The sequence below is a fragment of the Alligator mississippiensis genome, chromosome 6 (assembly GCF_030867095.1).
Source record: "Alligator mississippiensis isolate rAllMis1 chromosome 6, rAllMis1, whole genome shotgun sequence".
Taxonomy (NCBI): domain Eukaryota; kingdom Metazoa; phylum Chordata; order Crocodylia; family Alligatoridae; genus Alligator; species Alligator mississippiensis.
In genome coordinates, this window is record NC_081829.1 from 71,831,390 (window position 1) to 71,854,396 (window position 23,007).

General features: G+C 40.1%; 1 protein-coding gene across 20 annotated transcripts in view; it reads left to right on the forward strand.

The window, feature by feature from the left end:
• The window catches only part of DNTT (DNA nucleotidylexotransferase), a 358,214-nt gene that overhangs the window by 327,182 nt on the left and 8,025 nt on the right, over nt 1–23,007 (forward strand). The window lies entirely within an intron of this gene.

Sequence of the window (23,007 nt, forward strand, 5' to 3'; positions counted from 1 at the left end):
AGGAGCTGACTCCGGCACAAACTGCGCTGGTTTATCACATCACATCACATCAATGCATGTCTAGATGCACCTAGTATGTTTAAGAGCTGACATAATGAGATGGATACAGGTGTCACACCTAGGGACAGAGGCATGCTGGAGATAAAAGAGAATTTACCCACTGGCATTGAATGAATGTGCAGTTGAGAACAGTGCATGAGTGCAAAAAGCATAGAGATAGACAGCCTTATAAAGAACCAACCCAACTCTGGAAAAGGTTAGGACAGACTGACTCACTTTTAATGTAAAGAACTATAAGGTCACATTAGATGACAACTCCAATTTTCTGGTTGGTGGGCCATATGGAGAAGAGTCAGGCAAGAACTCTGATTAGGAAACTGAAGGTGCATTTTGCAAGGTCTGACAGAATTGGTAAGGTACATTCAGACAGTGGGCTACAATATGCTGTAACAGAATTCAAATGATTCAATACATAAAGGTAAATTTGAGTACAGTATGTATTCCTCAGGGTACCCGCAATGCAAGGAGAGGACAGAGTCAGCAGTAAGACAGCCAGCAGACGGATATCAAAGTGAATAAAAACACAAAACATTCCCTCCCAGGAAAAATTGGATCACTGGATACATTCTTCCAGGGACAAGATACTAACCTAACACAGAGATGGAGCTTTTGGAGAACCAAAATTTTCTTTTCCAGGAGAGGTAGCTGCATAGCATGAGAGGAGTAATGAACAGCACAGAAGCACTCTGTCAAGCTAAGCAAGAAACTACATGTGTGGAGATCTTTATCTAACCAACCATACAAAGCAAGGGCAAAAATGGCTAAGCTGCAGTGGGGAAAAGGTCATGTGACTTAGTCTTACCTGAAAACAACAGCAAGGGAGTGGCAGAAGAGGCCAAGTCCATGGATAAGTAGAAACAGCCTCAGCCACCAGCTGCCCTGACATAGAAAGAGAAGAAATGAGGCATATGAACATTATAGAGGACTAATAAGAAGTCACCCAACAGAATGAAACAGGACATAGTGGAAATAAGTCCCTTGCCAATAGCAATAAGAAAAACAAGAAGTGGGAAACTGATTCAAAGACCATTTCACTTGACCTAATTAGGTAAAATGTGATAGTAATAAAGGTGGGCTATGTACAACCTAATCCAACTAAATTAGAAAATGCTTGTACAACAGCACTTGTTAAAAGAAAAGATGTAACAACCTGCGTGGAACATGCCTGGAAGGATATAGAATGTACCTGGTTGGAATACTAGGTGTATTTACAGCATTTCCATAAATAATTCTCTTATTAAAAAGCAGGTTAGTTTTACAAGCATGGAGTTTTTACATGTTATTGCTAGGGCCTGGTTTAAATTGCAGGCCCAACTCGCTAATATTGTGACCTGATTGTAGTGGGGCCTACCATTTTTCATATCCAAATAACGGTGCACCCCAGACACCCTGATGGCTGCTGCAGACTGGGGAAAGCATTCCTCAGCTGACAGAAAAAGCCTAGCACCCCAGGGGAGGGGGGAAGGGGTCGCAAAAGAGACAGGGGGACAAGAGAGTTTGGGGTTGGGTAGGGAAAGGCTTTTTGCTCTTCTGGGTGGGAAAACTGGGGTTTAGGGGGTTGGGGCACTTGGGGGCTGCCTTGGCAGATGGTCCTGGCACTGGGTAGGAGAAGGGGTGTTTGCTTCTCCGTGTGTATGTTCTCTCCGCTTGCCCCTAACAAATAGCCCCTCCCCTACCCATCCCCAAGCTCTCTCCTCCCTCTGCCCCTTTTGCCCCTCCTTCGCCCATCCCCTGGGCTGCTAGGCTTTTGCTGTTGGCTGGGGAATACTTTCCACAGGCTGCAGCATCCATCTTATTGAAACAAAATGCCATGTTATGGCCGCTTGCTGGAGAACTCCCTAAGAAGTGGCCATATCATGGCATTTCATTGCAAATCACATTTTTCATGAAAATCACTTAATTTTGTGATTTCCATGAAAAAAATGGGAAATGGTGATTTAAACAAGGCCCTAGTTATTATCCAGCATGTAGTACATGAAACAAATCTTAGTAGCCTGCATCACCAGAAGGAACTGAGAAGAGAAAGATTTATGTTATAAATACTTGTATGTACAATATATTTAGTATACATATATACTTTTAGCTATAATGGTAAGTAGCTATAATTCTGAACTCAGTTTTCTTGGTGTAGTATCTGAGAGTGTTTATTTATTTCATGCCATCTTTCAGAGCAAGGAAATGCCTGCAGCAGTTTACTTGCAGAGCTAAACAGACATTTTTATGGTTCTTTAAAAACTGAATGTTACAGTCTTATTTTGGCAGATGCTATGCTAAAATTATGAGGTTATAACACTGAGACAGTCGGCCTTGAGAACATCTTGATGAATTAAACATGCTACAGCTGCAGAATTTGCTTTAGATGTCTGCAATAATGACTGGATTAAAGCTGAAGTAAACATAAAGATCCAGAGTTTATAATATTGATTTCCAATGTGATCAGTGTTGTTCACATAGTCATTACTACAATTAAACACTGAGTCATTGTAAACAGATGCACATACTTGCATTTACTAAATGTCTCCTATTCTTTTCTCTCTTTTGGCAAAGAAACAATTCTGCATGTGACTGGGGATTTGTTCCTCTTTGCACCTGGTCTGTTTTAGAAATTAAGAATTTAAAAATCTATTTTTTCTCTTGATAAATAAAAAATGATAATGAATTTTATTCCATACAAATGCCTTCCAAACAATGTTCATTTAGCAGTTTAAATGTCTAGTATATTATATGTGATAGGTTACTTATACAAAGCCAGTGTATAATTCACTTACATACACAAGTTGAACCTCTTTATAACAGCAAACTATGTATCCAGTACAAATGGAACTGCACCTTACCACAGCCCTCTGCCTCATGTGTTTTCTGAAAAGCACAATGAATGATGGGCTAATATGGAAATGATGTGGTTTTTAAACTGTGTGAATATTAGCATATCCTAAACATTTTGACTATGCTATTCTTTACTAATGGTAATTTCTACAGCTGTACAGTGCCAGTAGTGCCTTATTTTGGTTATTACTTAATAATTCATATGTGTAGGTAAATGTATTAGATATGGGGTTGGTAGTATAGACTATAATTAAGGTTACTTGACACTTCCCAGTGTAAGAATTGAGACTGGTTTGACAGGAAGCCTGAATTCAGGAGCCAGGGAGAGGAGAGGCTGAAGGTAGCTGGGCAAGGAACCTTGGATTGGGAGCCAGTGAAAGAAATAGGGGAAATAGAAGTTTGGGAGGAAAACATAGATACGACAAGGAACTGGTAGGACTGGGGAGATTTGGACTGCTTAGAAAATAAATTATGGCTAGGATTGGAGTGTGGGGGAAAGAAGATGCATCTGGTAAGTATTGGGGGCACAGTAAGAGAATTCAGACCGTCTGGTCTAAAAGACTGGGTCAAGAAGCCGGGAAGGGGGTTGATTGAGTCAAGGAACTAAGGAGATACTTGTTGGGGAGACTGAGATTGGATGAGGAGCCCAGGTAGGTAGACCAGAACCAAACTAGAAGCTAGTTTAGGGGTTAAGGAGAGACAGATCATGAGGATAGCTAGGAGGGGAGAACTGGGCAAAGAAACTAGGGACAAGGAACTGGAATAGGAGAGAAGAAACTGTGCCTTATTAGGCAAGGATGGAGGATAGTGGGTATGAAGGAGACTAAGAGTGTATAGAAAAGGAAACTGGATATGTCAAATCCTTTGCTTGCTTGAAGGAGCCAGGGCTAGACAGAACAGAACTAGGATAGGGGCATATTGAAGCAATTTGGTCAGAGGGAGTTGAATTTGGGAGTAATGCAGAGAAGAGTCCATGCCCACAAGAAAATACTTTTCTTTTGATCCTTTAACACAGCACAAGATTTCTGTCTCTGCTGTCACCAAATATTTGTGACTGTCCCTGGCCTCACCCCAGAATTTCCCTCCATTGATGGTTCACAAAAGGAATTATAGTGCATGTCTATACTGCCTCCAACTGTAGTAAGGACTGTCACTATGAAAACACTCACTCCTACTCCACACATGCTAAATGCTGACAAGTATAATGTTGTTGACATTTGCTGTGTGTTTAACTTTGTGATATACGTGGAGGATAATCAAGTAAAGTATTTAGCACACACCCAAGGGACAGACAGTTGGTATGCACCTGGGGCCAGACAGGGTGGTGACAACGAGTGGTTGAAAAAATAATAGCCTCTGTAACTGGTCAAATGGTCTGATCAGGTAGACATTTGTCTACCTGTGAACCAAGTGTTACCTTTGGGTTCTCATTCTTGGTCATGCTTACTGACCTGTGTCCAGCATTGCTTTAATTGTGGCTACAATATGTGTTCTGTTATTTGTTACACATTGAGTGGAAGTGAGCAGGCAGGGTGTGTATTCATGACAGTGCTTCCTATCCCACTTGGAGGTGAGGTATACACATCCATAACCTACTTCATTAGACACCTGGTATCAAGGCAAGGTAGCAGGGAAATAAAAAGAATGATAAGAAGCACATATGCATGGATGTGACCTGCAGTTGGATTGCTGGATGACGTGCATCAGAGGCAATCGGGAAGGGGGTGGGGCTAAGTATAGGCTGGGTGAGAAACTATGGAGAACTGGGCTTGGGAGGAAAGCAAGAGAGTAAGGGTGTCTGTCATCTCCACGGTTTCAGTGTACAGGTTGAACTTATTCAGGAGACAAATATGCCTTGATATAATGAAGGAGAACTTTGTCTACAGGATCTCTGTTTCATTTGCTATAAAAGATTGGTAAGTTTATAGTGAATGAAGCAGGAATTGCAGGAACAGAAAGGAGGGTTTCATGGGTAAGGCAGTAGGATTCTGCCTTGGACAACTGAACTCTCTTCCTAGCTCTGTCACAGAGTTTCTATGCAAGAAAAAGTCAGATAAACTAAACATTTCACCAGTGGTCACTGTGACAGACTCCATGCTGATAAAACACTGGGGCGACCATGTATATGTGCCAGAGTTTATTGTGTCACATCAATATGCACATGTAGACTTGCCCACAGATACCAAACACTGCAGGAGTAAATCAAATTTGGGAAAATATCCATGCATGCCACACAATGAAGCTCAAAAGCAACTTTGCTTGGGGGTGAATCTGTAACAGTTACTAATTGTGTGAGCCTCATTTCCTAGTGTCCTGCTGGAACTGGAGTGTATGAGATCTGCTTTGAACATATAAAGTATTATATAAAGTACTGCAGAAAAAATATCATGTCATAGTTATTTCAAATTGTAGGAGTCTTGTTAAAAAAAAATTGTGAGAGATCATAAAATGAAAGTTTGTGTCATATCTGCACATAATTAAGGTTGCCCATGCAACTTCAATTCTGACATTGTCTAATTCTGAATGCTTGACTTCGCAACCTTAGTAGGGTTCTTCTAATATAGTTTGTGTGCAATAACAATATAAATGAAATTGAGCTGTAATGCATAAAATCCAGACTCTCACTAAAGCATCCATATGTACATTTCTGATCATAGTAATTCAGATGAAGCTTTACAAAAATAAACAGAATGGCCCAGCCTAATAGCATTTGACAAGCATTTGAGCTACTGTAAATATAATATTTTTCTAGTAAAACAAAAATAAAGCTAAACTGGAAGAACAAGTCATCCCTAATAATCAATTTTGATGACCTTATGAAATGGAGAATTATAAGGGGCTCCTACTGCACAGCTCCTATAATTTTCAGTGGAAGTTGTATTTTCACTGCACAAGTTTTCCTTCCTCTTTATGTATGGTCACAAATTAAAACTTAGATACTTCTTCCCTAGATGGTAACTCATAATTTTTTTCTGCTTTTAACATGAATTGAATCTGAGTGTTAAAGCAATAAGTGGAGGAACTCAATTTTAGTTCCTTTCATTAAAAGTAATCATCAATGTACCATTGATATTTGAATTTGTCAGAAATACTTTTTATTATATAAAATGACTTTTTATTGTTTTCAAATTAAATGTGCAAAAGAAGGAAGCATCTCTTTTCATTATACCATGGATAGTATTCACATGTTTTGTGTATATTTCAAAGTGTCAAACGCCAGGAGCCTTCAAGTGGTATTTTGTACTTAATCTTTTTGTTTCCTTCACTGTGGGTACACCTTACAGTAATGTAGCAATCACATGTGTCTACATGTGCACCACTACAGCAATGTACCAGTGAAATTTAACCATTCGCTGCATGCATGGCGCAGCATACTGCGTAATGCTTTAGTATTTCCATAAGGAAGTGCTAAAGCATAGCACTGTAGCAACATCACTATATGACAATGTGTAGACACCTCCTCTAAGTACAAAGCACTATACCTAGATACAAATAACATGTATTGTTAATGTGTATAAGTTAAGAAAAGGTGAGCTGAAAACTTAGGCCTGTGGATGCTTTTATAACATGATTCTAAAGATACAATAATAGGATAAGAGCTAAGGATATGCTAATATTAGCCCGATTATTCTGCCTTAAACACTTGGTCTACTTATGATTGTTCATATATTTATTATTAATAAATCTATAACTGCAATCATGGACAGGCTCTTTCCGCTATAATATTTCTGATTGAGAGCACAGGACATGTCCGATACTAAAATGAAAGGAGAATTTATGATTCTAGCTTCTATTACCTTCAACATTTATTCATGCCTAGAATTATTAGGATAAATTCCACTATACTATTTTGCATCAATACCATTACATATGATTTTGCCTGAGGGCATTGCATCAATGGGTAATGCTTGTAATGCTGCTTTTTCAATCATGGTTTGTTATAATATCATTTCAAAGAGTCATTTTTTCCTGCTGACTTATTTGTCATATTATTTGTAGCTGGATTAGGAATGGATTAGTCCTTATTTTAAAATGGGTATGGTGATGCAACTATTACTACAAAAATACCAGTTAAACATGAAATTTATATTTGTGGTATAACATAATGTCAAAGGCACTTCAGGTTATTTGCTGCTGGAAGCTGTTATGGTACCATCAGAGAGAGTGCACAGCACACACAGAGTGCTGTGGAATATTATTACTGCAGTTGATGAAATACTACACATCACTAACACAATTAGCACTACAGTGTTTATGGTTTGTAATTATCATGAAATTGTGTGTTATATACTGATGGTCCATTCATAAGCTTAGCCATATTCATAAACATAAGTACACAGCAAAATGTGTATTTAAAAACAACAGAAAACAACATCAGCCAACAAATAACTGTCCCCAAACAAAACAAGAGAAAACAAAAATAAAACACTAGGAATGAAGTGGCAAATAATAGTAAGGTTGGAGACTTTCTGGAGGCAGGAGGATCTAGGATTTTTTTTTTGTGACATTGGACAAACTTTACAGCAGCCCTACCCCAGGGGTCCCCCACCTGCACACCATGATGCCCCTGACTGCACCCTGCACCATTCTGCCACCCAAAGACTTACCTCTGGCCTTGCCCTCCCTCCTCATACTGGTATGGACACCCAAAGATGGATTATTTCTCTGTTAAGCAGTGGTACAGTGAGACCAGACACTATAGCAGCTGCATATGGCTGGAGAAGGGAGCTAGAAAGACTTCTGTAGACCAAAAAGCCCTGATAAGAGCTGCCTTGAGGGTGATGCATGTCTGCTCAGAGAACAGGTGGTCTTGTTCTGCTTTGTTTGCTCTTCAAGACTGCCTCCAGTTTCTTTCCAGTGATGGAGCTTTGATCTAGCTTCGGTGTCAAGTTTTTTTTTTTTAGGGACAGCACCTTTTTTTTAATGTATTTTATGGACAGGCATTTTCTGCCTTGTTTTTATGGTTGCTCCATAAATTTATACACAGCTGGCAGCCCTGCTGGGTATGCTTTTCACAGGGTATAATCTGTCTGAGTGTGCCTTGAGAGTAGTCACATTCACTGTTGGTAGAGTAAGGAATGACTATGCTGACATGCCTAACAATGGCAAAATCAAGCCCTCAGATAGGTTTGCTATTCCATACGATTAGGGCCTTTGCCCTAATTACATTTATGATGTGATTGTTAGCAGTCCAGGATTTTAAATAGGGGAATGCAGAAGTAGTGACCAGTGCTGCAGGGGTAGCTGCACCCCTGACTTCTGGCATTCTTCCCCACTCCCATCAGTGTGGGGCATCCATGCCATGGAAGCAGCAGCCAGGGAATTTTTTAAGTCTCCAAAGCAGGTAAGAAGTCCATGGCTTACCCTCCTGCTCAGAGGCACATCCCCTCTCCTCTTCTCTCCTTCCCACCCTCCCCTGCCCGCTGGTGTGTGTCATCTGGGTTATCAGTGTCATCCTTGCTGCTGTCCTTATCTGGTGTTACTGATGTGTTGTCAGTGCTGAAGTCTTAGAAACTGCAGTGTTGACAAGTCACAGCCAGGAGATTCCAACACCAATCTTGTCTTAAGGAATGACCACAGGCTTAGTTTGGTGGCAAAGATTCAGCCAGATTTATTGTCTACAAGCACGTTTTGGCCTAACAAGCACATCAGACCAGGAGTTAAGGCACTTGTAGCTGTGACAATGTAGTTGGTGCAACACCACACAGGCACCCCCAGGGGACTACAAAAGTTTCCCTGCTTTCCAATTCTCCTTTTATACAATGATCAAAAACAAATTACATATTGCATACCATCTGCATCTTGAATGTTTCTAAACATCTTTACCGTGGGCTTGTTTCCTATTCTGACCTGAGTGTTCCCATTCCAGCCTTATCATCCTGGTACCAGATTTTCCTACCTTGTACCATCATCTCTCATTCCCATCTCTTGGCAGGAGTGCACATCTGGCTCACATGCCAAGTTTTATTTATGTGAGGAATTCATGCATCAGCCAGGTTTGCTGGTGAAGCCTACTCTGGCCCAATGCTTTAGCAAAGCCTTTGTGTGACTAGCATATATCGATCAATGCTCCTGCAAGGCCTACATTCCCCTCCTTTTTGTCTTTTACAGAGGAGGATATTTACCCATTGTTCTGGAAAAGCATAATGTACAGATAGAGGATTAAACTCAGTGGGCTCACTAGTTAACTCTGTTTTGCAGTTACCTTGTTACATCCATCTATTCATTTATGCCTCACCTGTCTACATTGATCTGCACATTCCCCTCATATAACCAGTAGAGTTTTTTGTTCCCAATTGTTTTTCCCATAGGTTTAGGCCTGGGAATGTTAGGTTCAGGACTTAAGTTGGGAGGAGCGGCCTGCTTGGAACGTGTCATTTATGCAGTAATAATAAACCATATATAAATTCAACAGATGATAACATACTGATACTGATAAAGGATGCCACTAAAACCTAAATGCATGAGTATATATAACATGCATAGAGCCTCAAAGTTGTACATCCAAGAAACTCAAAGTTTTTAGAGGTGTTGTTTTCTCAGTCACATTTTTATGCATCTCAGGTGGTGTTTCAGTCACTACTGATTTTTGCACCGGTTTCCCCTGGTTTAGTCTTTTTAGATGAACTTTAGGCTCCTTTGATAACAGAGTGGATTCCCATTAAACACTTCACTAGTGCAGGAGATGATACCAATTTAAGTTCCATCTTGGATTTTCACAGTGATGTCACATATTTACTGAAGTCCCACAGTTTTGGTTCAACAGTCCAGTGTGAGATGCATAATGCCCACTTCTGCAAACAGAAGTTTCACTGGCTTTGGTGTAGCTGATACGTTCAGAGGAAGTGGAGAACCTTTGTCTATGTCTATAACTCAACCAAATAACAACTGATGAAAAATGCCTTGTTATATTTCACAGTAGCATAAAGCATAATACAATAGCATTGGTTAATGACTGAGTATTAGGTAAAGTATTAGTAGAGTATTAGGTAAAGTGAGTATTATTGGTTACTATAGCCCTATTTATAGCTAAAGTTGATACCTTTTCAATCTGGTTTTGCAGTTTAGCATTCTGGTGTTGGTAATGTAGATAAGAGCACATCCCAATTAACACAATTACAATTACTCCTTTTATTACCATTAGTACCACACTTAATGGTTTAACTACTAGATGCTAGGTGACATCTTCTGGATTGCCCACCAAGGTGTTTTTACTTTTTTTCACACCTATTCTATGTTCTGGATTTGTTGCTGTATGAGGTCAGTTATGAAAATTAAAAAATTCTTTGTACTTTTTAATAGGCCTCGTGGCTGCTTGCAGATGTTTAAAACAAACAAACAAACAAAAAAACCTCACTTTACTGGAAGAAGCAGTGCATTACTTTGACCCGGCTCTGCAGCATCTGTATAGATTGGGTGCTTTGGCAGGCTTTTTTGATACTTTTAGCTAAAGCTGATTCTATCAGCTATTAAATTAAAGCACCAAAAAAGCCCCAATAAAGTGCCCAGTCTTTCCAGATCTTGGGCAAGCTGGGTCCAACGAAGTTGCTGCCTCTTCTGGGTATGCACGGGAACACACTGAGTTTAAAGTGCAGTTTTGGGTGTTTTTTTTAAACATCTGCAAGTAGCCTGTATGTCTAAGTGTAATTTTGTGATGGGGGGAATAGTTAATCAGCAAACCCCTAATATTGTCAGAAGGAAAGATAAACTCGGTTAGAGTGCTTGCAGTGCTGGTTGGCAGGAAAGCGGGAATTCTGATTTGGATTGTGCTTGTCATGTTCAGGCAGAATCCTTTCCAATTTTCTAGATAGGCTTCTTTTTGCATCATAAAATGACAGTACCACAAACCACAAACCATATTTTTTACTCATTTACTATGCCTCATTATTTAACTCTTTTGTACCAATTGGACCCAGCCCCTTTTTATACTGTTGGCAGTGATAGAGGCATAGCACTCACGGAGTCATAATCCATTGTTTTATGAACAGCAAGTTTAACTTTTAACCCTGTTTCTATTAACAGGTGAACACTAGAGTAGTGCTGCATATATACAAAGGTTCCCATGCTGTTTGCATAGTATACTTTTACTGGAGGATTATTCTATCTGAATTGACATTAAGATCTTGACATTTTTATCCTAGTACAGGAAGGGAGCCTGGCCAAACTTAGCAAATTTAAAAAGTTGTGTTTTTTAATTTTTGTTTATGTTTATGTATTTTTGTTGATGTAGTTGTTATAATGGCTGCGCTGTTTAACAGGCAAGACCATTGCTGTAATTGCAGTTGGAATAAACTTTGCTTAACCAAATCAACAACTCTATTTCCATACATTACATGTGCTATGGCTAAAGAGATGTCAATATTGATAATGGATACAACTGCACTGAATTCCCTGTCCAGAGTTGTCATGTCACACATAGCATGTGTGTTGTTCAGTCACTATGTGTCAGCCAATCCATTTGTAGTCTTACTTCCAATAATCAAGACCAAAAGTTTCATCGTTCAAGTTAGGGTTGTTTCCTGTAAAAATAAAATATGAAATCATGCCCCCCCCCTTTTTTCATTTTTAAATACATGCATACACCAGTATAGTAGAGATACATTTTAGTGGTTTTCTATTAGAGTATTTTTTTGTAACAAGTACTAGGAATTTTACTTTAACACACAAATTAAACTATGTAACTGGCCATTTATATTAGATACAGTGATGGTCCTAACTTATTTACAATAGGGTAGGAGCCATGGCATTCATTTTTTGGAATTTTGTCTGCAGGCATATTTTTAAAACTTCCTGGGTGCTTGGACTCAGACAACGGGGGGAGACTTTAAAGAGCCCAGCAAGCCAGCTTCCTTTGGCTTCCCCACTAGGGACTTTAAACACTGAGCCTGATAGCCCTGGAAAGGCTTCCAAACACAGGGTATTAGGGGCTCCTAGTGAGCTTTAAAGTCTCCAGCAGTAGGAGCCCTTTGACTCTGTCTCCCCTCTCCACCACCAACAGCCTTAGATCCCTTGGGCCTGGCAGCCCAGCCACAGGTATAGGGTAGGGAGTTTTGACAATCAGTTGATTGTTAGCTTGGATGGACAGCCCCAGTCTCAAACCAGGCCCAGGGCCATCCCAGCTGAGACTGACAATCAGATGATTGTCAGTTTACCACTCTGGGGACTTGAAACTGGCTTGGTGCAGTCTAGGGCTGGGGCTAACAATCAGCTGATTGCCTGCCCTGCCTCAGACTCTACTGGAGCTAGTTCAAGTTCTAGGTGTGGGCCTGGGTGCAGGAGGTGACAATTAGCTGATTTTCAGCCCTGGCTGGACTTGCAGGCTGCATCTGCAAATTATGATCCTGGGTCCCACTGCACTGGCAAGTAATAATGGCACATTTGGAATCTGATTCCTGATTCCAATAATGTGTGGCATGGAAAGAGGCATAATTGTTGGGGTCAAGGATCAGATCCCATTGTGATGTTAAATGAAAGTGTGCCAGGGGCTTTAATTACAGTTTTCCTATGGCAGTTGTACCACAAGAGACAAATTGATACTTACTATGCATAAAGATCAAACTATATTTAGTTTTCACTATCAATAACATTACTGGGCTTTATTTTTGTGCTTATTGCCAACATTTTTGAGGTCAGAAGGAATCATTTAGATCTGTAGGGGGCAATCTTTCTGGCTAGCATGCCATAAATTAGGTCCACAACCTCCCCAAGTGCCACTCTGATCCCCTTCCTCTGCCCAAACTCCTGTTTTGCTTCCTGCCCATCTAATCTCCTGCTCTGTTTTCCATTTCCTGTCCTATCTGCTGCTGTGCTGCCTGGGTGTGTGTAAACAAAACAGGGGCCCTAAACTGAAGTGGTGGGTTTCAATTTAGGGCTGATTAACCCCCTGTGTCATTCACACACCCTGCTGACTTACCTGCCTCTCTGGCGGGGAGGGGAGGGGAGGGTGAGCTGCCGGTGGGTGGAGCAGTCCCTAGGCTGCAGGGAGGGAGGGGCTGGTGCCCTCCCACCTCCCATGGCACCTGCCCACAAGCACCTGGCTCGGGGAGTCCAATGGGGCACTGCAGCCATGGAAGGAAGTACCACCCCCTGCACAGTTTAGGCAGGCAGGCTCCAGGGGGAGGGAAAACAAAAAGATGAGGCTTGCTGCTTTTCATGGGCGGAGGCTGCCTACAGGGCTGTGGAGCTGCATGGAGCCCAGTGCTTAGCTCTGTGACTGTAGGGGCATCAAACTAAAACTCCCTGAAGGAGTTTTAGTTTGCTGCGCCCCAAGTCATTTAAGGGACATTCGCCACCAAATTTCCTACAACAGCTGGAATTAATGCGCAATATGTCCCCAAGGCATGCAAACACCGGCGGTGGGCAAAATGCAGCCTGGGGCCTGGACACAGTCCGCCAGGCCATTCTATCTGGCCCACAGGGCCCCTAAAAATTTAGAAAATTAATATTAATCAGCCCTGGGCTGAATGTCATGTGGCCCTAGATGGCTTGCCAAAACTCAGTAAGTGGTGCTCTGCCCAAAATAATTGCCTGCCCCTCGTGTAATGGTAGATTCTATGTTTGCAATTGATATAAAATGGTGAGGATGCCTTTTAAGCCTAGCTTTGTTGGAGCTCTGAAGTTATTCTTTTTTCACCAGAGAACTAATTTTCTTTTTTTTTGTTAAGATCCTTCATAGAAAAAGGAGAGAAGATACCTGACGACATAAGTAACATATCCAAAGTACAGCTCTGAGTGTATCCAGAACAGTAGAGTAGATCTTGTACCTACTTGGTGGGATAAAATGGAATCATAGACAGGACAGGTTTCTAGGTCAGGGCTGTCCACCTTCTCAGTTCCTGGGGCCAAATGGATGCTCCATGTGCCCATATGAGCACCCTCCCCCATCACTGCACCCGGTGCACCCCACCTTCCCCCATTGCTGCACTGTGCAGGTGTGATTCCTGGTCCTCCACTGCAGGACCTTGGTTTCTTTAAGTGATGTGTTGCATCCTCACCATTTTATACCAACTGCAAACATAGAATAAATACATCCTTCAGAAGTGCTGCATAGTCTAACTAATCGCTCAGTGAATAGGTGTCAGTGAAGGAATAGTGTGATGTGCAGGATATTACTGGTGATGAGGTGCAAGCAGCAAAGACTCAGCTTGACTTTCAGATCCTAGGATGACTTTACAAGGCTGGAAATTGTAGGAAAAAACACATCTTTTTGCTTGTAAAGTGGGTGCATTTGTTCTGGAAGTGACTGAGATATAAGAAGCCTGCAGTCCTCCATACTATTTTTATTTTGAAGGATCAGCTATACATGCACACCTTTCATTTCATGTCTAGTGAATCTGTTCAGGTAAAAGAAGCAGCAGCTTGAATTTTCTTACTAGTCTGTAACAGAACCTCATAATTTGAAGCAATTTGGTTTTCCTTCCTCATCCTATATTCTGTCCCCATTATTTCTTGCTTTATGTACCCTCTTCATTCTTGTTCTTGGCTAGAAGCAGAAGTAGACTCAGAGAATGTCTCAGCATGTTTATTCTTGTGAGATTCCAGCCTGATTTTATAGATAGCTGAACCAAGGGGTAAAAAGCAGTACCTGGACTGAACCTCAACGGCTTGTGAAGTGATTCCCTCTTCACTGCTTTTTTTTCAGTCTCACCTTCCCCACTCATTATCTGCGCTGTGCTTGCTCTCCATATGAAAGAGATAGCAATATATTGGAGAACAATAGCTGTATTAAGCTGCGTTGAAAGTTGAGGCTTCAGCAGTGATGTATATAGAGGAAATACTATCCTTTTTAGGGCTTGTCTTTACCACCTCTGTCACACTATTCCCAGAAATGAGGTAGTGTAGCTGGCTAAGGATGATCCTGATCACATTACCATGCCATTCTCAAGTTTTGTCACCATGGTAAACTTACCATTCCCAATAGTGCTGCACAGGAGCATGCAGCTCTGTTCTGGGTGGGCTGTTCCTAAACTGGAAGCAGGATAACTGCTTATGTCAAGTAAGTTATTACTGCTGATTAGCAGGGCCAGTTAGCCAGTCTCCAAGCTAATAAGTTTGCCTGCAGCATTGCAGCTACACTGCTGATTGTCTAGCAAACAGACCACAGCTTGAGGAGGATATTGCCAAGCATGGTGAGTTAATATTGTAAATATAGCCTTAAATTCTGTATCTTAGAGGTACTTCTTGGTGCACTGGGATCAAGTCACTTTTAGGTGATTAAGCTTCCTCACTGCAGGATTTGGCTGGTACAGTGTGGGTGCAAGTGGACAGGATGTACTTCTTAGCAGCTGTCCTAGACACATCATGGAGGTGGTGCAGACATGCCCCTTACTGGCTGTGTCTACCAGTACTTGCCTTGATTGCTACTGGTGTACATTGTGAACGTACCCCTGCTCTGTCATCTAATATTCTCCTTTCCATTTCAGTTTTTCCTTATCATTGTTCTCTTACTAATATCCCCCTTTTTGGTCTTTTTTCAATATTATTCTTTCCCAAGTGCTTTTAGAAATGATGCCAAGTGCTCCAGGCTCCTGGAGAATTCAGCTTAATTGAAATCGATGGAGAACAAGAATATAATCAATTCAAAATGCTATTTTGGAACTTTTAAAGGATGATTATCAATACACAGAATGTCCAATTAGTTGTGCAATGGAATTTGTTTGGTTAACATTTTATCACCCAGTCCAAACCTGATTTGCTATGTCTGAGTGAGGCTTCTGTAGTGTAAGTGCATAGCTGATATTGAACATATGTTCTACTCATCCTTTCCTTCTTGTCTCAGCAGAGACAATTTCTTTGACAGTGGCACGTGTCTTCTTCTACTTAAACTTTTTCAGTCAAATACAACAGTGTGGCTGGGAGTGCTACCTTTAATTTGAAGAAATGCTGTGGTTGCTGAATGTTGATTTTTTCTGTCACCTCAGTATTTAATGGGTTTCAAACTTGCTCGTGGTTGTGTGTCTAATGGAAGCATTCATACAGGCTGGTGATGCAGAACAGAGCAGTGAAAAGCAGCAGTCACCTTGCATGGTTTCAGGAGGCTTGTTTACCAGGGTTCACCAACAGGCCAGGTCATTCACTGTAGTCTGTAATGAAAAGGTCCTGTGAAATGACCAATATTAATATTAATGCCTCACCTTACTAGTATAATGTTTCTTGGAATTTATGTGGCTGACTTAATCTGTTAGAGCAGCAACCACCCTATCAAATTTTCTTCAGAAATACAGAATGGGAATTTTAAAATATTCCTATGTAGTTCAAAGCAAGCCATTTTAAAGGTATGTATTATATTCAACTGGTATGAGAGGCTCTTCAGTTTTGCAAACCAAAATGTATGAAAAAAATGGTCTTCTTTCTCTGCCTTCTCCTTATTGTGTCCATGGCAGACAACTATGTTGTTTTAACAGGTTTCATTCTCACTGTTCTCCTTGCCTCAGATCACAGAACTGACTATCACCCAGCAAGGTGGTTAGCACTGTTAATCTGAGGTTAGGCAGGGTAGATTTGCACTTTATAAACTAAATCAGAGAGGCATAGCATAAGATTTCATAAGCAGAGGGCTAATTTAATCAGATGCTCTGAAGGAAGTAGAGCTTCTAAACAGAAAGCAGTGATTAGACCACAAAGAGGACGGAAGGAGGGATGAAAAAGGCAGGGAAACTGCAAAGAGAGGCAAGTGAGGTAGGAGAGAGAAAAAAGCAGTTAATCCACTGAGGTATATAAAGGTTATAGTTTCTTCATTGCATAGCTGAGTATGAGCCAACAAAGTGCTCTTGTTGCAAAAACAATGCAAGGTACCTGGCTTACAAACATGTGCAAGTGTCCACACAATGAACTGTCACAAGGCTACCCAAATCTGCTTTGAATATAAACATTCCAGGACCTCAGAAGAGGTGAATTATTACATTTATCTTTCATTTTTTCAAGAGAGCCTAATTTTTTGTTCCCTATTTCTTGTTTTCTCTGTGTCCCCAACCTGTTTAACATTGCTGTCTAAACTGAAGGGATATTAACAAACACATGTGCCTAGACTTCATCTCACATAGCCAAAAGTAATTATATTTTAGGTTTGGTGTTCCTAAAATTTGGCTCAAAATGTATCTCATATAAATATGAAGGAAAGCTATAAAATAGGGAATATCTGGACTATATAAGTGAGAGGCAATCTGCAAATGTTTCAATCTGGACAAGCAACCAGGGATTACAGGAACCTGGTGCAACTATAGACTAGTGAATCTGACAAAAAAGGATAATTGTTACAATAGGGCAGGGTGGCACTATTATAAACAAATTCATCCTGAGATACAAGAGTTTTTGTAGGCTATGGCCTACTTTGTCCGATGGTATGAAGTGGAAAGAAATAAAGAAAAAAGGATAGTGAAAAGAAAAGAAACAAGGGGACGTTGCCAAGAGGGGCAATTTTGGATTGAAAAAAAATCAAGAGGGATAAACAAAGCAGTTTAGCCATTGTGGGACAGTGGGAGGGCCTCTAATAGGCAACCCAGCCAGGACTAATTGCCCAGCTGGCCAGATCTTCTACAGGCTCTAACTGATGAACCAGCTGGCCATTGTTAGGGCTTCTGATTGGCTGCTGAGGTGAACAGCCTCCCCATTTAAGCCCACCTGTGGTAGGAGACTGCAGACCAGTCAACAGTTGTGTGTGAAGGTTTGCTGTCATATGTTTCTTTGGATCTTGTGCTTTAGCTTTCTAGCTTCTGACCTGGCTTGGTTCTGCTTCTGGATTCTGAACTCTTGGGAACTCAGTAATTTGGTCCCTGATTCTAGAATCTTGACTCGGCTGTGACCTGGACTCTGCCTCTGGAATTCCTCCTTGGGTTTGGGGACTTGGACTCTGGCTCCTGGTCCCTTGTGTAGTTTTTGGTTCCCCCAGCTTCTGTTTCTAGCCCTTCCCTCGTGGCCTGCCTATTAGGACAGACTGCATATGAACTAGTCCTTACACCATGAATTATATACCCAATAGTTTTTAATCTCACAAATAGGGGGCCAAAATGATACAGGTTTGATTTTTTTTTATATGTGAAACTTGTTACATAATCTTGCTAACTGCTCAGGTAAAACAATATTGCCTCTTTCCTAGTCTATTTTTCTTTTATTCTCCAGAGCTATATTGTAAGCCCAGTATTCTTTTTTTCCTTGAAATGATGATGCTATGATAAATGGAAAAGTTACTTAAGTTCAAACTTTTGAGAGACCTGTTTATTTCTTTCTTTGTCTGTTTTTTTGTGGATTAGAAGAAATGCCTTTAAGCTAATGTCAGATATTACATTTAATAACTACATCAAGCAAAAAATTCTATGGACTATAGTTATCTTATAGAAAAACTCAATAGCTATCTTTTCTAGTCTTTTATAATAGGACACTGATAATAGTGACTGGCTCTTGTACCTATTGAAGCTTATTTGTTTTATGTTCATTATTGGTATCCTCTATAATAATTTGCTTCATTTGTGTCTTTGTCATTCTGTCTGTCTTACTAAAAAAAAATATTTGCGCTCATTTTTCTGGACTTCTATTAGTGATTTGATTTAAATTAGTTATGGTGTACTCATGGTATCTGAACAAAAATTGTCCTCTAACACCCTTACTTTAACCCATAACACCCTTACCAAGGTGAAGCAAAGAGCAGATGGCAATTGAATGCAGAAAGAATGGCAAGAGTCAGACAAGATGAAACAAATGAACAAAGAGGATATTGTGGAAGAGATGCAATGGAAAGGCAAAGCATTCACAGAGACACTAGAAGACAGGCTGAAAGAGTAGGCAAGAATAGATTCACTGAAGATGAGACTGAGGAACATAGTTGTAGATTGATGAATGTGGTATGCCAATTTTGTAACTCTTTAAACTTCCAAGCTGAAAGACTGTCAGATTACCTTTATGACAACAACTCCAGAATTGGCTAAGTGATGCTGCCTCCAAGAAGAGCAAAGATCATTGTGACGAAATGTATGCTTCATGAACTCTGTGGAGGATTAAATCCAAATGCACCGTGCATGGGAAAATCATCAATAAATGAAGAAGTTTACAGAGGAGACACTTGGCAATGTTGATGAATACCTGTTGTATAGAAGAAGACTAGGCAGAACAGCTCAAGTTGTTAATGACACAGTGGATAACAGAAATGTAGTGCCCTATAACAAGTAGCCTATTTTTGCCCGTCACTTTTATGGGCTTTTACGCTAGTACCTAATATTTAATATCTGTAAAATTATTATGATGCTGACACTTTGTTGCTGCTATTACCCCACTCTGAGCTTGGTAAAATGTAAGTATTTGGGCTGCAAAAGATATGCAAAATTTCAGGAAATGGGCTGCAAAAGATATGCAAATTTCAGGAAAAAATGTAAAAGAACATAAAGGCCTGTAGAACATAAAGACTTCCAGCCTTTCGTTATGGATAGGCTGTTTTTCCAAACACTTTTCCTGGTTGGGTGTAGGGGGGAGGGAGCAGTGGGGAAACTAGATTCAATTTTTAATTGAACTCATATGGTTTCCTTTTGTTTGCTATCTAGAGGGAGGGATGTGTGCAAAATGGAAATAATGAACACAGCAAAAATAGAAATGTAATACAAATGAAACGCCAATATCAATAAAGAACATATTTATGCAGTCTGGGATTTGTATGTTACACAAGTAACAAGCTGATCTTTTATCAGATGATGAAAGTGTAAGGTGAGAAACAAGAATATTTATCCTATGCAAAAATCATCTGTTCTTCTACAGTGTGTAGTGCAGTGGTTCTCAACCTATTTAGACTGAAGCTACCTCTTGGAAAATTTCAGCCTTTAGCTTTTATTCTTTTTTTTTTTTTTTTTTTTTTTTTTTACTATGGGAAAATAATAGAGCAATTCTTCTGTGGAAAAGAACCTAGAAATACTGCAACAGATCAGATATGGATTGAAATCTCTTGATTTGTCTTGTGTAGGTTTTTGCATACCTAACAATGCCACAGTACCCTGGTTGAATCACTGGATAGTATTTTTCCTTATCAACAGTGTAGTGCACTGTCACAGAACAACACCAAAAAGTTTTTATTCTGAAATTGTAGGACAGTTTCAATGTCTACTAATACTCATGTATCTAAGTATATTTTAGCTTGGAGGGAAAAAGGAATTGGTTACCATCAACACTGGGAGCTAGAGAGATATGGGAACTTTAGACAAAAAGAATCGACATGAAAAGATTGAAAGAATCGTTTCCTGGGACTTGTTTATGATGCTTCTATTAATGCATCTCCAAATGCTGTTAGGGTTTTGGGGGTTCTTTTGCAACAATATTACATTATTGACTCATATTTAGCTTGTGGACCCCTATAACTTGCAGACCATTTTCTACAGCCTAGCCAGCTTTCCTTATTTTGTATTTGTATATTTGATAGTTTTTCAATAAGTGTAGTGCACTTATTCCATTTATTAAATGAAATTTATTCCCTTTAATGAGGGTCATTTTATTTATCAAGGTTATCTTGAATGTAATCCTGTCCTCTAAAATTTTTCCTATATCACCCAGTTTGGCATCATACACAGATGTAATACGTGTGCACTAGGGCTGTGTGAAAATTTCGCTGGTCATTTCATTTCGATACTGTTTTGACCAATTTTGAGGTCAAAACAGAGAAATCAGAATGAAACAAAGGCCATAAAAATATCCTCAAAGCAACAAAGTGAGGCTAGTCAAAACGTTTCGAAATTTGAAACGTTTCAACCATAGGCTGGTGATGGGAAGTCAGTCCAACTGGGCTGACATCCCATTCCCTGCACTAGATCCCCATCCGCAGTGCTAGATTGTGCCAGGAGCAGGAGGTAGCTCAGCTGGGCTGCTTTCCCATCTCCGGTGCTAGATCACGTTGGGGGCGGGAGGGAACCCAGATATTTCAGAATGGGATATTGTGTCTTGTGGTAAATTCATCATGTTTGTGTTCTGGTTGCTGCTGTCTTGACTCGCTCCTGTGATACTGGTGTGCTGCCTATGAGGTGGTTTCTGTGTGAGCAGAAAATTGTGTGAGCAGTAAACTCGTGGGTGCATCTACACATGCAGTTAATTTGAAGCGATAAACTCCAGAGCAGTTTGGCTAGGGACAGAAGTTACACATAAACCAGTTTAAGTAATCAGAAACTGGTTTAAACTTGTAACAGAATAGAGGGATCAGTAAAACATAAATCGGTTTCAAAATGGCTGAAACTTTTTTTTTTTTTAAAGATAAACCTGATTGAATGTAGCATCAGACTTAACTGATTTGAATCAAACTGGTTTCTGAAACTTCTGTCCCAGACCCCTTCCTGTTTTAAGTTAAATAAGAGTCCCCCAGCATTCTTTCCAGCTGCATGTTCTGAATCAAAGGTAAATGTGTGTCCAGTTGTTTCTTAGTTTAATCTCTGCAGTTTAGACTAACCTGCAAAGACTGAATTGATTCAGCCCCAGGCTTTTTGACTGCCTATACATAGCTTTTGAGCTAGAGTAAACTACTCCCAGGTGCAGCATCTACACATGCACCTTGGACAGCAGCAGTTTGAGCCAGGATGGAGCAATTTACACCAGGGCTGCGCAGCCCCAGGCTCTGGGTTGCAGTGTCAGGTGGTGGAGGGGCTGGCTTGGGACTGTGGGTGCTGAACGTGCAGAGTCCTGTGGCTAGGCAGCAGGCAGAAGTCTAGCCCCCAGCTGTCTGGGTGCAATTTATGCCCATGGTCAGTGTCTATACATGTGTTCAATCACAGTAAGTTGCCCTGGCATTACACAGTACTGTCCCTGACAGTAGTATCTTATTGTGGTGTTAATTAGTTTACTGTGGCCTAATATCATCACACGTGTAGACAGTGACGCGTTACAGCTAATTAGTCTACTCCGCAGTTAAGTACATGCACAGCCAGTAGTTCTCTTGTTAGCCTGTGGTATTATTTACTCCAGACTCCAATTTTTATTATGGCATTTTGATTTATTCTATATGATGACTGTGCTTTAGATCAAATAGCCCTACATCTCTTCTATGAGAACTGCAGGGAGTAAATAGATAATTTATAGCTATTTGTATTTCCATCAATGGTGAATATGTTATTTGGACAAGCGAGAGCAGAACCAGTGTGAAGAACTGAACAGCCTTGCACTTTTGATCTAACAAATCAATCATAGTCTAATGTTTAAATTGCAAACCATTGAAAATGTCAATATATTATCCCTGTAACTTACTATTTAATGAGTGCAATGGCCTCTCACATAGGGAGAATAGTTTCACATCTTGAAGATATAGAAAACCATGCAGGAGGCATAGTCTTTGCTTTGTTCCAATAGGTTCCCCAAAGAACCAAACTAGTTTGGCATGATGAGTTATTTTGGAAGAGGAGTCCAGATAGTACCTGGTAAGAAAGACACACTTGAGGCTGCATTACAGCATTACTTGATCACTGTGCCTAATTTTGTGAGCACTGTTGTCACCTTGATTTCATCAAGACTAAATTTACCCACAAAACTGAGTTTAAAATGGACAGCTTCCAGGCACAATGAGCAATTGAGTCCCAAGTTTTTAAATGACAATCTGTCTTTTCTTTTTCCTTTTTCATTTGTCATTGTCTTCCTTGCTGCTGCTATGATAATTTCAGACATGCTGGAGCCATATGAGTGCACAGTACTTATCCAATATTCTGAAAATATTGCAAAGTTAGAAATTATTATACTGCCAATTATATCTCACTTTTTAATAATTTGAAAGTGAATAAAATGCTAAGTTAATTAAGTTAATGTAGGGAGATGTCACATGCCACATGCAATATGAAAATTAGTGAGTGCAAATCAAAATTAAGTTAGAAAATCACTAACTATCCTGTACCAGAGAACTTCTCATTTCAAAATATGTACCATTTTTAGATATGAAGGGAAGGTTACACTAACTTCTTAGTATACATCTATGTAAAATCAGAACTACATCAAACATTGCATTTTTCCTTCATAATTTATGTGAGCAAAATATTTTTGACGATACCCTGTATCCATTACTTTTTTTCAGTGGATTATGGAGGAGCATGTGAGAACCAGATCTTAAAGGCCTTAAAGTCTGTGACTAAGGGTCTACTTAATTCACCATTTCGTGGTTTAAAATGATGTCTGCAATTG